The 15445-nt window shown below is 38.9% G+C and overlaps 1 protein-coding gene across 3 annotated transcripts in view; it reads right to left on the bottom strand.

Annotated features, from left to right (window-relative positions):
* Positions 1-15445, bottom strand: part of ADRA1A (adrenoceptor alpha 1A) — a 116390-nt gene that overhangs the window by 97287 nt on the left and 3658 nt on the right. The gene's annotated exons all lie outside the window — the stretch shown is intronic.

The following is a 15445-nucleotide window of genomic DNA, read 5'->3' as shown; positions in this document are numbered from 1 at the left end:
AGTCACAGGGCCACTTTTATTCGTCTTATACCATGGGCTTCTGAGGATGATTTTGTTTGAACGAAGAGCTCTGCAGCTAAGAAGTTTGAAAGCCACTGGCCCAATACGAGCCACTATTACTACAGATAAGGAAATGGGAGTTCAGAGGAGGGGCAGAGCCAGGTTAGAGACCAGGGCTTTCAGGTGTGCAGCTGGATCCCTGTCTGCTATTCTAAGGAAGGCAGCTAAGGAGCTACATCAGGATGTCACTTAATCCCTGCTGGGCCTCAGTTCCCTCATCTCTAACATGAGCAAGCAGACTTGCTCTGGGGATGAATTTACATGCAGGAGGTGCCTGGTGTATATAAGCACTACATATCCCCAGATATGTATTGTGCTTCTTTTTCCTGGGAAGAGATTACCAACTCTTCATGTGATTTCACCTAATCTTCCTGTGATCAGTGCCACAAGAAAAAGTTCAGCTTACTGAACTATTCAGGGACTTGGGCACTATCACACCCCAAAGGTATCTTGTTCTAACTGTGTAGACAGGCAAAGGCTGTAGAATGAGGGGTATACTTTGCTTTGAACCACAAACTTCGAAAGTAGCAAAGGAAATGATCATACTTAAGGTTATTCTTATTTTTGCTTCACAGTATGATATCATGGAGAAACTGAGGTTGAGCTGAGGCAGTGACTTTTAGATCAAGCTGAACTTATTCTCTTTCTATAAGTTGTTAACAAATCTAAAAGAATATTCTTATAGGTGAAATTTTACATCACAATAGAAACACTGTTGTTAATTACCATTGAGTCAGCTCCAACTCATGGCAAACCCATGTACAACAGAATGAAACACTGCTGAGTCCTGCGCCATCTTCATGATCATTGGTATGTTCAAATCCCTTGTTGTTGCCACTGTGTATCTTGAGTACTACCACCTGTCTGTCAGCTTGTCATACTGTGGTGGCTTGTGTGTTGCTATGAACCTGGAAATTTACAAAGTGTGAATCTGGGAAAATTAGAAATTGTCAAAAATGAAATGGAATGCATCAACATTGATATCCTAAGCATTTGAGCTGAAATGGACTAGTATAGGTCATTTTGAATCAGATAATCATATGGTCTACTATGCTGAGAATGACAGCTTGAAGAGGAATGGCATTACATTCATCATCAAAAAGAACATTTCAACATCTATCCTTAAGTACAACGCTGTAAGTAATAGGATAATATCCATGTGTCTACAAGGAAGACCAGTTAATACGACTATTTATGCACCAGCCACTAAGCCCAAAGATGAAGAAACTAAAGATTTTTACCAACTTCTGCAGTCTGAAATTGATCGAGCATGCAATCAGGATGCACTGATAATTACTGGTGATTGGAAGGTGAAAGCTGGAAAATGTGGCCTTGGTGATAGAAACCAAGCCAGAGATCACATGATTGAATTTTGCAAGACCAACTACTTCTTCATTGCAAATACCTCTTTTCAACAACATAAATGGTGACTATACACGTGGACCTTGCCAGATGGAATACACAGGAATCAAATAGACTATATCTGTGGAAAAAGACAATGGGAAATCTCAATATCATCAGTGAGAACAAGCAGGGGCTGACCACAGATTAGACCATCAATTATTCATACACAAGTTCAAGCTGAAACCGAAGAGAATTAGAACAAGTCTGTGCTAGAGAGCCAAAGTGTGACTTGAGTATATCCCACCTGAATTTAGAGGCCATCTCAAGAGTAGATTGGACACGTTGAACACTAGTGACCGAAGACCAGACATCAAGGACATCATAATTGGATGCAGCGCTGGAAGTGCTCACTTGTCCATACCAAGAAACTTGGAAGGCAGCTACATGGCCAACTGACTGGAAGAGATCCATACTTATGCTTATTCCCAAGAAATCAAACAATATCATTAATATCACATGCAGGCAAAGTTTTGCTGAAGATCGTTCAAAAGCAGCTGCAGCAGTATATTGACAGAAAACTGCCAGAAATTCAAGCTGGATCTAGAAGAGGACGTGGAACCAGGGATATCATTGCTAAAGTCAGAGGGATCCCGGCTGAAAGCAGAGAATACCAGAAGGTGTTTACGTGTGTTTTATTGACTATGCTAAGGCATTTGACTGTGTGGACCATAACAAATTATGGGTCAAATTGTGGAAAATGTGAATTCTGGAGCATTAATTGTGCTCATGAGGAATCTGTACGTGGATCAAGAGGCAGTCATTTGAACAGGGCGAAGGGATACTGCATGGTTTAAAGTCAGGAAAGGTGTGTGCCAGGATTGTATCCTCTCACCATACCTTTTCAACATGTATGCTGAGCAAACAATCCAAGAAGCTGTACTATATGAAAAAGAATGGGGGATCAGATGAAAACTCATTCACAACCTGAGTTATGCAGATGACACAAACCTTGCTTGCTGAGAGTGAAGGGGACTTGAAGCACTTACTGACGAAGATCAAAGACAACAGCCTTCAGAATAGATTACATTTCAACATAAAGAAAACAAAAATCCTCACAACTGGACCAATAAGCAACATAAGGATGAACAGAGGAAAGATTGAAGTTGTCAAGGATTTCATTTTACTTGGATCCACAATCAACACCCATGGAAGCAACAGTCAAGAGATCAAAAGATGCATTGCATTGGGCAAATCGGCCACAAAAGACCTCTTTAAATTGTTAAAAAGCAAAGATGTCAGCTTGAGGACTAAGGTGTGCCTGATCCAAGCCACGGTGTTTTCAATCACCTTATATGCACGCAAAAGCTGGACAATGTATAAGGAAGATGGAAGAAAAATTGATGCCTTTGAAATGTGGTCTTGGTGAAGAATATTGAATATACCTTGGACTGCCAAAAGAACAAACAAATCTGAAGAAGTACAACCAGAATGCTTCTTAGAAGCAAGGATGGTGAGACTATGTCTCATATACTTTGGACATGTTATCAGGAGGGATCAGTCACCAGAGAAGAACATCATGCTGGTAAAGCAGAGGGTCAGTGAAAAAGAGGAAGAGCCTCAATGAAATGAATTGACCCAGTGGCTGCAACAATGGGCAGAAGCATAGCAAAAACTGTGAGGATGGTGCAGGACTGGGCAGTGTTTTGTTCCATTGTGCATAGGGGTCGCTATGAGTTGGAATCAACTCGATGGCACCTAACAACAACAACAATGACACTGGAAGCTATGCCATTGGTATTTCAAATATCAGCACAGTTACACGTGGCGAACAGGTTTTCAGTGGAGTTTCCAGACTAAGCGAGACTAAGAAGAAAGGCCTGGCAATCCACTTCCAAAAATTAGCCAGTGAAAACCCTATGGATCACAACAGAATATCCATAAGCCAGAATCTCTGAGAAATTTCTGGACGCTACAGTTTGGTAAGAACCAGCCTGAAAGAAGGACTGATGAGTCCTCAGTTCACCTCAAGAAAAAAGAGTAAAGGTAAATGCTCCCAGTTGCTTCTCAGAAACATCCCCCAGGGCTTATAATAACAGGTGCTGGAGACACAATCAGGCTATGGGGTGGCATTTCAAAGACAAATTTCAATGGTACTGGAGTTGTTTGAGGAGCGTACAGATGCTGGGGTCCACGCAGAATGGGAAGGTGACTTGGCTTTCCTAGGCAGAAGGTGAGTCAAGGGGGGCTATGCAGGCGTGACTCCCAGAAGACCAGTCACACCAATTGGAGGAGAGGTCACTGCACTTGCCATTCCAAGCAAACAAGAAGAAACGCTGCTGTGCAGAAGTGAAACTGTGTTTCTGCTGTTTTCAGATCTATCTCCTCTGCTCCCCAGAGACAAATAGCTCTGTACTCTGGAAAACCTTAAACACAACAAATACAACTCTTCTCTTTCTGCCCTTGATCTGGGTCTGGAAGATTTGAACAGAGATCTACCCAGTTTCTAAGAGAATCCATTTTAAATTTTAATACGAGATCACCCTGTGTAAAGTCAAACAAAAATGAAGAGCAAAATGCTGTTCTCATGGGAAGGTTCAGCTATTCAGTAGGGAAGATCAACCTGAGGAATCAGGGCAAATGTCCACCTTTAAACCACGATACGGAAGAAAATCTCTAAATTGTACTGAAACGAAAATAAAGAAATTATTGGTTTACAACACAAGCGTAGGCAACAACGAAGATGGAACAATCAGCCAGTAAAAAGGAGTACGCTGGAGGCAATGTGGAGATGGGCAATAATGACTAAAACGAGTAAAAAAGAACATGAGCTTGAGGAATCTGAATGGAAGACAAAATAGCAAAAACATGACTAATGTGGGAGAAAAACAAAAGGACAAGGGGGTAATATAGAAGATCCAAGTTATGGCTAATAATACTATTGGGAGAAAGAAAAAAAAAAAGAGGAGGCGATCATCAAAGACTACTATCTTTGGCTTCAGAGCAAAAGGGTGCATTGGATCGCAGGCAGTATTAATGAAAAGACACCCCCAGCTAGAAATCCCCATGAGACATTTTGAATTTTGATAGCGTGGAAATTTTATAAGCATCTTGGCTTAAAAATAATTCCATAAATAAAGCAAATGCCTAAAAATAAAAAGTCAATAAGTTGTAAATGTGGTAAATACATACAAAGGAACACTGATCAGTCACAGGAAAGAACCAAGTTCTGGTATGTGCTATGACCTAGATGAACCTTGAAAATATCATGCTGAGTAAAATGAGCCAGACACAAAAGGACAAATATTGTATGATCCCACTTATATGAAATATCTAGAATAAGCGAAAGGTTACCAGGGACTAGGGATGGGGAGGAACAGAAAATGGGGAATTAATGGGTACACAACCCCCAAAATTCTGTTTGGGGTGATGAAAAAGTTTTAGAAACAAATAGTTGTGTTAGTTGCACATCATTGTGAATACAACTAACGTCACTGAATTTGTACACTTAAAATTGTTAAAGTGGCAAATTTTATGTTACGTATATTTTACCCTCCCCCCCCCCCCAAAAAAGACATACAAGCTGAGTTCAGACAAATTGTCTTTCATCTTTTTCGACTCAGGCATGTAAGGGCTTAGAAAATGTATTTTGCATATATCTTTATTGGTAAAATTTTATTTATCTCTATACTCTTCTTTAATATAATAGTAAATATTTTAAGCTTTGTGGGTGATACAGTCTATTTAGCAACTACTCAACTCTGCAGCGTAGTTTGAAAGCAGCCAGAGGCAATATATAAAGAAATGGGCATGGCTATGTTCTGGTAAGGAAGCACGGTCGCATAGTGGTTAAAGCCCTGGACAGTTAACCAGAAGGTCGGCAGTTCGAAACCACTAGTGTCTCCGGGGGTGAAAGATGTGGCAGTCTGCTTTTGTAAAGATTTACAGCTTTGAAAACCCTATGGGATCACTGAGTTGAAATCAACTAGATGGCAGTGGGTTTGGTTTTTTGTTTTGGCGTTGCAGTAAAACTTTACAAAAACAGGGTGTGGGTTATAGTTTGCTGACCTCTGTTTTATAGGATAGATAAAGTAAAATCAAGTGCTAAAGAGTGAATAAAAGTATATAAGAGGGCAGTAGAATATTGGTAAATTAAATCATAGAAAGATACAAAAGACAGGACCGGTAATACAAAAAACTTAATAGAAATAGTTTATATTTAAAATGTAAGATTTTATTCACAAGACATAGATGTGGGTCTCAGAGAGAAGGGACAATAAAAATATGTTAAACTTATTTTACATGGGCAGAGGCAGGCTGGTGGAGTGGTGGTGAGAGGGAAAGAAAGGTTAAACCTGCTTTTAAAAAGCTCAACTTTGAAAAGTTCGAAGCTAATTCCAGTGGAATTAAAATAGAAGACAACTTTTCCAAGGCACTGCACAATTAAAAAGAGAAAAATAAATATATATGGACCATTTTGCAAGAGACAGAAAAAGAAGGAAAAGAAAGGAAACACAAATCCAGAAAGCATAAAACAAGAAGAAAAACAAACAAACCAAATATATCATTTACAGTAAATGGAAATTAGTTACATCCTTATTAAAAGACAAATTATTATATTAGAAACATAGATCATTTATGAAAAATCCATTTGACGTGAGATACATAAAATAAAAACCAAACTTATTGCCATTGAGTTGATTTTGACTCATAGTGACCCTATAGGACAGAGTAGAACTTCCTGATGGGGTTTCCAAGGAGTGGCTGGTGGATTCAAACTGCTGACCTTTGGTTAGCAGCCGAGCTCTTAATCACTGCACCACCAGGGCTTTGTGAGACACATAAGCTGATACAAAATGTTATATATGAATAGATAGGCAAAGGTATATTAAAAAGTATAGACAAAAATATATTAGAGTTTATAACTAATTTTTTAAATGTATAAACCAAGAAAAAGTAATTAAATAATTAATTTTAAGTACCAAACAACAGCATCAACATATATAAAGCAATTGGAATATTATTCAGTCATAAAGGACTTCCAATTTTGAGAAATAATTTGAAGAACATCAGTAGCAGTGAAAAAATTTATCATACCTCTCTCAATGTTTGATAAATATAATGTACATGAAAAACAGAATAACAGATAAAGAGGATCTGAAAAAATACCACTATTAAATTTTAATTAATATATATCCATTAAGTATGAATGCTATTAAATACGTTAATTGTTGATCAATATTAAGACATAAAAAAAAAACCTCAATAAATTCCATAAGCTTGAAGTTGTTTGGTTCATATTCCCTGACTATAGAAATTAATTTTTAAAAAGTGAGGGATAAAAATACCAATTATTTTCCAATTAACAAACAACAACAAAGCCAACCCTCTCCTGTCTGCATGGAACAAAGGAGACATTGAAAGTGGAAATACAGACTGACAGGATGAAAGCACTGCCTACTAATATGTAAAGGAGAGAATTAAAAAGATTACTCAGGGGAAAATGTACGGCTTTGATTGTTTTTAATCTTAAATAAGGAAGAATTAAAAGACAGGAAATAAATCTTCTGCTCAAGCTAATTAAAACACACACACACATAAGGCCAGGAAAATAAAAGAAAGCAATTTCTAGAGATAAAACGAATGCACTGGGAAACAGATTTAAAAAAAAAAAAATGAATAAATCCAAGACCTGGGTCCTTTGAAAAAAAAAAAAAAATACATGATGTTAGAAATGAAAAGTAGAAATAACCAGATAGAAAAGAATTAAAAATGACAAAATTTCACATAGATTCTATGCTAAAAAGTTGCATCTCAGTGGGAAAGAAAATGAAAAATAAGAAAAGAAAGGTTATCAAATCTGACAATCAGAATAGACCACAATTCATGGAAGAAATAGAAACCAGTCTCACAGAATTGTATCCATAAAAGGAGCTGTGCCCAAATGTTTTATGGACAAGTTCTCTCAAATCTCAAGGAACACATAATTCTTATGCTATTTAAACTGTTAGAGATCATAGAAAAAATGAAAAGTGTCACAATTCACTTTATAAACCTGAAACCACTATGTAACAAAGACAGCGCAGAAAAATTATAGACTTACTTTACGTAGAAACAGAATTACAAATCAGAAATAAATACCTAGTATAATGCAGTAATATAAAAAAGAGTAATACCTTCTGATCAAGTAGAATTTAATCCTAGAATATGTGGGTAGGTTAATATTGCAAAAATAAAATTTATCAATAAGTTAATATTGTGAAATAAAATTTTTCAAATCAATGTCAATAGAAAAGCAGCATTTGGTAATATTAAAAATTCATTCTTGATAAAATTGTTCTGTAAACTATAGGAAGACACTTCCTTAATATAATGAAATATATTGATTTAAAACCAATAAATAATGTTGAAATACCAAAGTAGCATTTTCCAGCTTCATTGTTCTATGAATAAATTTTCCAGGAGATGTTAATACATGTGACTAAAAGCAAAGTGTTCAATTAATTAAACAACAGTTTAAAGGTAGTTTGGGAAACAAATGGAGAGACATGTCGTATTTCCTAAGGGGAGATCTCAGTGTTGTAAAGACATGACTTTTCAAATTAATCTGTACATTCTAAAAACTATAATCAACATCTGACTGGATGTGCATGTGAGTGTGTGTGAGTGTGTGTGAGTGTTGTGTGTGTGAGTGCGTGTGTGTGTGGTGTCAGTGGGAGCAAGGCGTAACTTGACAAAATGTGTCCTGACCTGAGTTTCCTGGAAGAATAAACTTGCAAGAAGAGACAAGATAACTTTGAAAAACCTTTTCCAGGGGCCTTGAATCAGAAAATGTTAAAATGTTATGAAACCGCAGTAATTAAAATAATGTGGTACCAACGCCAGAGTAGAGAGACAAATAAATGGTACAGAAGTGGGAATCTCTAAGTAGATTCAAGATTCTTTTTAATATAAGAAAGGTAGTCTTTTGAATAAGACAGGAAAGAATGGATAACCAGTATTCAACAAATCATTTGAGGTTACCTAGCTAATGATTTTGAAATAAATACAATTAGACATCATCTACCAAAACACACAAAAAAATTTCCAGGCAGATTACAAATGATGCTCTAAAAGAACTAGAAGAAAATGTAGGTTTTCTGACCTACGTTGGGGAAGGTCTCTCCAAGCATTCCTGAACAGGCACAATCCATAAGAAGATTAAAATATTTCACTACATAAAAACATAAAATGTCTATACATTTTTTAAAAACCAAAAAAACCCAATGTTTTATGGTTTTTAAGAATATATGGCCATTTGACATAACTTAATGGGAAAAACGGTTGCTTAATGTATGTGTGCATGTGTAAAGATTAAAATATTTTTAAATACTCACTTTTATTCTCTTATTAGTACATCTTTCTCTCTCTCTCCCTCTGCATCCCATTTGCCATTGTTATTCCATACAAGGTGGAAGCCACCTTGAGAAGGAGAAGGACATCCTACAGAGTAGTGTCCCATCTAGCCAGAAAAGGGAAGAGGAAAGCCTTCCCTGTCTCTCCTGGGGGACTGCAGGGGGAAAGAGGAGAGGAGGTAGTAGGAAGGAATCAGGCATTTGTTCTGAGCTCCTTTCTCAACCAGGAAGGTAGAAGCATTTAAGAGACTCTGGGGATAGAAGTGGGAGCAGAAGTGGTTTTTGCCACACTTTCCTTTCTGCATCCCTGGGAGGGTTCCCGTACCTGTTGAAGTGGTATTCAGCATGGCTGGACATGGAGAGCTGGAGAGCCTGAGCTGGTATGCCTGTGGCATGGAAGAAGCCCACCGGGCTCCCCCATACTCTGAGATAGGGATGTAAGCATTGCTGAGAATTTGGCTGAGGAGCTTGTCAAAGGTGATCATGGGGGCTGTAGGGGCAAAGTGACTCCCTGGCAACAGAGTGGGTGTCACCCAAGTCAGAACCAAATGGAAGTCATAGTCCTTGAGGGTCTGGAGTCATAGCAAGGACTGAATTGGGCTGGGTCATCAGGTGGGAACAAGGGTTTATGGGTGGGCATCCTTGGATTCATCACAGGATAACTGCAGGGTGGCTGGGGACTAGAGTCCAGGGGACAGCCACTAGACTAAATCAACTGATCCAGGGAGAACAGTGCAAAAAGTACAGCAAAGGGTCAGCTGAGACTCAAAGTCCCTTACTTTTTACCCTTTCTCGGCTCCTGTGAGGTTCTGTAAGCCCCTGTGCCTGGTCATCGCCTTAGACAGTGTCAGGGAGGAGGGGAGGACATCTAAAAGGCCGAGTTATCCAAAAGAGACTGAGCGTATAAAGACATTGTTTAAATTACCAGATCAAACTGAGTTTATAGGATTAAACAAAAAGCGTGTGTGTGTTTCTGTGGAAGTTCACGAAAAAGATCACATTAGGTTTTAGAAAATATTTTCTCAACACATCTGAACACAACATGAGAAAACTGGCGTTTTGATAAATAAGTGATGGATATCTTTAGTGCATGCAATAAGCGCACAGGTCAAAAAGAAATAGAAAAACAACTTTATAAAAAGTGGCCAAAAAGTACAGACGTGCGATTCCACAAAAGAAGAAATAAAAATAACTAATAAAAACATGGTAAAAAATGTTCAGCTTCTAAAGAAATGTGCAAGTGTCAAATTGGCGAATAAAATACCAGGGTTAAAATACAGTTTCTAGACAAGGAAAATACCTTAGAAAAGTGTCTTTTTAAAATATTTTACATTCAAAATTCTTTATAAACATCAGAACGTGAAACTCTAAAGCAACAAAACATAGGAATGCATTAGTCACTAAGTGTTGTCGCCTTCAAAGTAATAATTTGTCTGTCTATGGACTGATTCGAAAAAGTCAGCTATGGTCCCAAACGTTGTCAGAACTCATTGTCGTTATCGTCTGAGCCCGCAGCACATTCTTTTGAACATGTGGTAAATCCTCATCAGGGGTCAAAATTTATTTCAGCCAAGTCTGGTTACACTATTCGTAATCACAAGAAATGTTTTCTGGTAAATCTGCTCTGGAGGGAATGACAAAAGAGGCATCCAGAACTATGCAATAGTTCATGGAAATAAATATTTTAATCAGCGTATTAGAAGGATTGCCCTTGTCAGGATCTCACCTGTCCTATGTAAAGGTCTCCCGACTGGTCTATCCACATCTTCGTTTCACTAAGCCTTTGATATTTTGAGATATAAACTTGATCGTGTCATCCCTGCTTCCTAGTCAGCTTAGGATAAAAGCAAAAACCCATAAAATGAATATAAAGGCTTGTTTGGTCTCGTTCCTCCCTCTCCAGCTTTATTGGACATGAGTTATCTCTTGGCCTCTTAGCTCTGGCCACAATGGCCTTCTCGAAAATCCTCATGGACATCAGGCCCACCCTGCTGGAGGTGTTTCCCATTCTGTCTCCTCACTCCCCTCTTAACTACTAAACACATGCTCATTCTACAGATCTCTGTTCAAAAGTTGGTTTCCCAGCAAGTGTTTTCTGAGCTCCCTGTGTAGGAACTCTCTTACCACAGTCTTTGTTTGCAAGGCAACATCCACATCCCCTTCAATGCACTTTACACAGTTTTCAATTTTTTTATGTGGTTATTTGATTAATGTTTATCTCCCCCTGGAGATTAGAAGCCTCCAGGAAGGCAAGGACCCCAACTGTTTTTACTCAGTGCATTGCACAAAGCTCGACACATGGAAAGTTCTCAATAGATAATGGAAGAACTCTACAAGATGACCACAATTTCCTCATCCCTGCTACTCCTCCATGGAGAGGTGAGCCTATGTCCCCTCCTCTTGAACCTAGATGGCCTTGTCACTTGCTTGGACCACAGGATGAAGTGGAAGTGACGTCGTCAAGCTCTTAAAAGGCCCGGTAGCTTCTGCCTTTGCTATCTTGGAAGAGAACTGCCACCCTGTAAGAATGCGGGTCTAGACCACAGGAGGAAGAGAGTGTGACACCAAGACTGACAGCCAGCCCTGGCAGGCTGTGCCCTGACTCATTCCTGACTCATGGAATCATGAGCCATAAAATGGTTGCTGCTTTAAACCATTAAGTTTTGGTACAGCATTAAGCTTGTGGTACAGCAAGAGTAACTGAAAAACTGGACTTCTATCTTACAATCATAATGACTATTAGATTCTCTTCATACCATTATCTCTAAGAGGTCTACCATTTTGGTAACAGTCAGGGGCCTGATCCCTTTGTGCCTGCAGTAAGGCAACACTTAACCTTTGGTTATCTTGGGCATCTACAAAGAGTCAGCATCATTATGTCAGCAGTGTACTTGCTGCCTTTTCCTTGCTGTGTTTCACATATCACAATCTGAAATTCTGCTGTGTATTGATTTGTTCAGTTTTTTCAGGTTCCATTAGGGCAGGGATGTGTCTGGATCTCCAGTGATTGTCTAGCTGCCTGGCACATAGTAGATGCTCAATAAATTTTTGCTGAATGAATTGAATGTTCCTACCTAATAACCCCCTTGCCAGCTCTACCTTCCCCAAACAACCCACTTAGAATGCCTTCTCCCTCACCACCACTGGGTTGCCTCTTGTCCTTTTCTCACATAATTCTCAAATATGCTATATCCACCGGAGCGCCATCTCAGTCCAACATTGCATCCTTTGATTTAGAGATAACAGCAATGGCTTAGGTCCAACGATGATACCATATTTTGTATTCAAATAAGTTATTGGGTATAGAATACATACATACATATATATATATATATGTTCAATCAATGTTGCATCCCTTCACCTATTTTTTTCTGATGGTCTGTCTTTCTCAGATCTCTAAGTGTATCTACCCTTCATAACAACATCCTTTTGTTGACATATGTCAGTAATGGTCTGTGAGTCATACGAATTCTGATAAAATTAACATTTATTGTCGTCTAGTCTGTGTGTTAAGCACTGTGGTAAGCACTATGCTAGCCAGCGGACATGTATTATGTCCCTTGTTTTATTAAAATGACACTCTAGGTTTGAATCTCAGGTCAACATTTTTTTTCCTTCCAACTCTCTGTCTCTGGGACTAGTGAGTCCTATCCAGACAAAAGGATGAACTAGGCCAAGAAGGTGCACACTTCAGGCCATGGACAGACAATTTTTACCCTTCATCTTGTTTCAGACGTTGAAGATTAACACCTTTGTATTCTCTCTGTTCATCTCCACAATCAAAACCTGTTTTTAAAAACATTCTCTCTACAGTGTAAATGACTGATAACAACTTTAAACGTGATCCCAACCCTCCCCAAGGGATTCTGAATTTTAATCAAACATATATGATACAAAATGAAACAAGGTTAGCAGGATTTAGACTTGGGAGCAGGCAAGCCAGATTCCTACCTGCAATCACACTATTCAATCAGCAACGAGCTCAGCTTTGGTCGGGAGGAGGGAAGTGTGGGGGCAGTAAGGAGGCAGTCTTCTCACAAAATACAGGAGGGATGTGCAGTGTTAAAATAGAGTGGTAATTCCCTGGTAATTCTGGCGGGTTGCTACCGCACAGGGTGCTTCACCTCTCAGTTCTGTATACCACACTCATCTTGGCCCCCGCTTTCAGCACCTAATGCCACTGCTTTCCAGCAGCCTAGGGCAGACTGATAACCTTCTTCCTCCCAAGAGAGTATTTGTCATGCTTAAGAGCTCATGTCCCTTGTGGATGCTAATATAATGGCACATTTATCTTCTGTTCCCATTCTGCATGAAAAAATGTGCATAAGATAGTTAATAAAATTAAATAACAACCCACTGATGGCCCAACTGAAGTAATGCGGTTTTCCATAAATTCCTGCTCAATGTTGGTGCCTTTGGAAGCTTCCATAGAGAGTCCCAGGTATAACTGTTCCATTCTTCAGCACCTTGTAATACCACTTTAGGGACCAATCTTACAGGCTTATAGTAATTGTTCACAGTTTCTCTCCTTAACTAGATTGTGAGATCACTGAGGCCAGGGACTGTATCTTTTCATCCTTTTATTCTCACTGTCTAACACGGTGCCTGGTACTTATTATCCAGTCAATAAATGCTGGAAGAAATGGTTCCTGACTCATTGGTGTTAAGACGAACCTGTGGATCACAGATGGGTGAGTTTAGGGATCTTTCGCCCTACTCAGCAGCCTAGTAGGACACTGTTAACTACATGTTTCCAATATCTGTCCTGTTACCCCCACCCTAACTGGGATTTAAAGGAAACTCACTGATTCTGAAAGCTGTTTTGCCACAGCTCCCTTTCACCATAAAATCCTCACCTCAGTATTACTAACTCCTTGACAGACCAGTCCCAAGAGGGAGGCTATAACTAGAAACAAGGGCCCACTTTCCTCTAGAGGACATCAGGACCCAACCCGTTGTGCCTCATATCCCTGTTTAGCTCAGTCACCATCAGAGTGCCAGACTACCAGGCGATCTATCACCACCTGGACCATCCACCATCTGGCTCTGTATGTCCCCTAATCTGATCCAGTTTTCTATCCCTTTACAAACTTGTTTAGGGAGTAGATGAATGAATAAATGCACAAACTTCAGGAGGGAGTAAGGGATAAGATGTGGGGAGGTAGATAAACAGGCAGTGACCCAGGTAAAGAGCCTTACTTAAATAAATTCAAAGCTGTGCTATAATTCTGGGAGTAGAGTAAGCAAAGGTGACGAGCAGACACAATGGAACGTCAGCTAGTGGACTGAGAAGGATTTCCAGAGCAGCACTGCTGAATAGAAATGTCTGCAATGATGGAAATGTTCTCTGTGTCTGTGGTGTAAAAGAGTAGCCACTAGCCATAACTGGCTAGTATACATTTGAAAGGTGGCTAAGTGGACTGAGGAAGTAAATTCAAATTTTACTTAATTTTAACTTTACTTTGCATTTAAATAACCACATGTGGCTGGCAGCTATGATATTAGACACTGCAGCTCTAGAGCCTGAAGAATGTCCTCTTTCCATTTGTGATTTCAGGTTGCTGACACTTACCTCACCCAGTTGTTGAGAGGACTAATGAAACAATAAAGTATCTGGTAATACGTGTGGAACATAGTCCGCACTCAAAAAAATAATAGTTGCTATTATTGTACAGAGTTGCAAATTTAAATAGTTCAAGTACAGGCCATTTAACTTTGGATGTAAGGCATTGGAAACCAACTTTTATTCATTTTTATCATGACTTTTTGTTTGCTATAGTTAGTAGATAACCAATGTGTGGGTCTATATTTGAGCTCACAAACTAAAAATAGCAAACATCCATTTTAGGACTCATTCAAGTCTTTCAGAGATAGACTATTCCAAGCGGAGCAGCTTGCTGATACTCCAAACGAGCTAACTAGCTTTGACAACAGCTAATTTAGCAACTGTAAAAATTGGATTTGTAAAATTATTGTATTATTTTCAAACAGTGGCATCTGCAACTGTTGGAATGATTCCAGGTAGGAGTAGTGTTTGTTTTAATACTTACTATTCAAATAAAGAAATAAGTATCTACTTATTGGAAATATGATGATTTCTTTAAGGCTTAAATTGGTTTGGACATAAAATTATTATTTTTCCCTATTTGTGGCTCACCATACTTTCTTCCAATTGAATCCAGAAAATAAAACTAACCAAGCTATAGAGCATAAGCAGATCATCATAACTAACCCTTACCAGATAATCTAATTTAATATTACATGTTTGTCCAGAATAAGCATGTTGATTATTTTCAAGTCAAGAGAATTTGCAACTCAAAGGCAGACATTAAAGTGTCATTCCACAGCCCCTACATGGAGAAAGACTTGAAAGAGGGCAACCAAAAACCAAGCCAAACCATTGCCATTGAGTCAATTCCAACTCATAGGAACCCTACAGGACAGGGGAGAACTGCCCCATGGGGTTTCCAAGGCTGTAAATCTTTTTGGAAGCAGACTGCCACATTTCTCCCAAAGCAGCTAGGTGGAATACGACCACTGACCTTTCGGTTTAGCAGCCTAGCTCTTAACCACTGGGCCACTAGGGCTCCTTTGAAAGAGGCCAAAACAAAAACCAAACCTGTTGCCCTCAAGTCAATTTTGACTCATAG

Source organism: Elephas maximus, chromosome 22 (genome assembly GCF_024166365.1).
Source record: "Elephas maximus indicus isolate mEleMax1 chromosome 22, mEleMax1 primary haplotype, whole genome shotgun sequence".
NCBI classification, from domain to species: Eukaryota; Metazoa; Chordata; class Mammalia; order Proboscidea; family Elephantidae; genus Elephas; species Elephas maximus.
The sequence above is the reverse complement of the archived record's forward strand: the minus strand, read 5'-3'. Positions and strand labels throughout refer to the sequence as shown.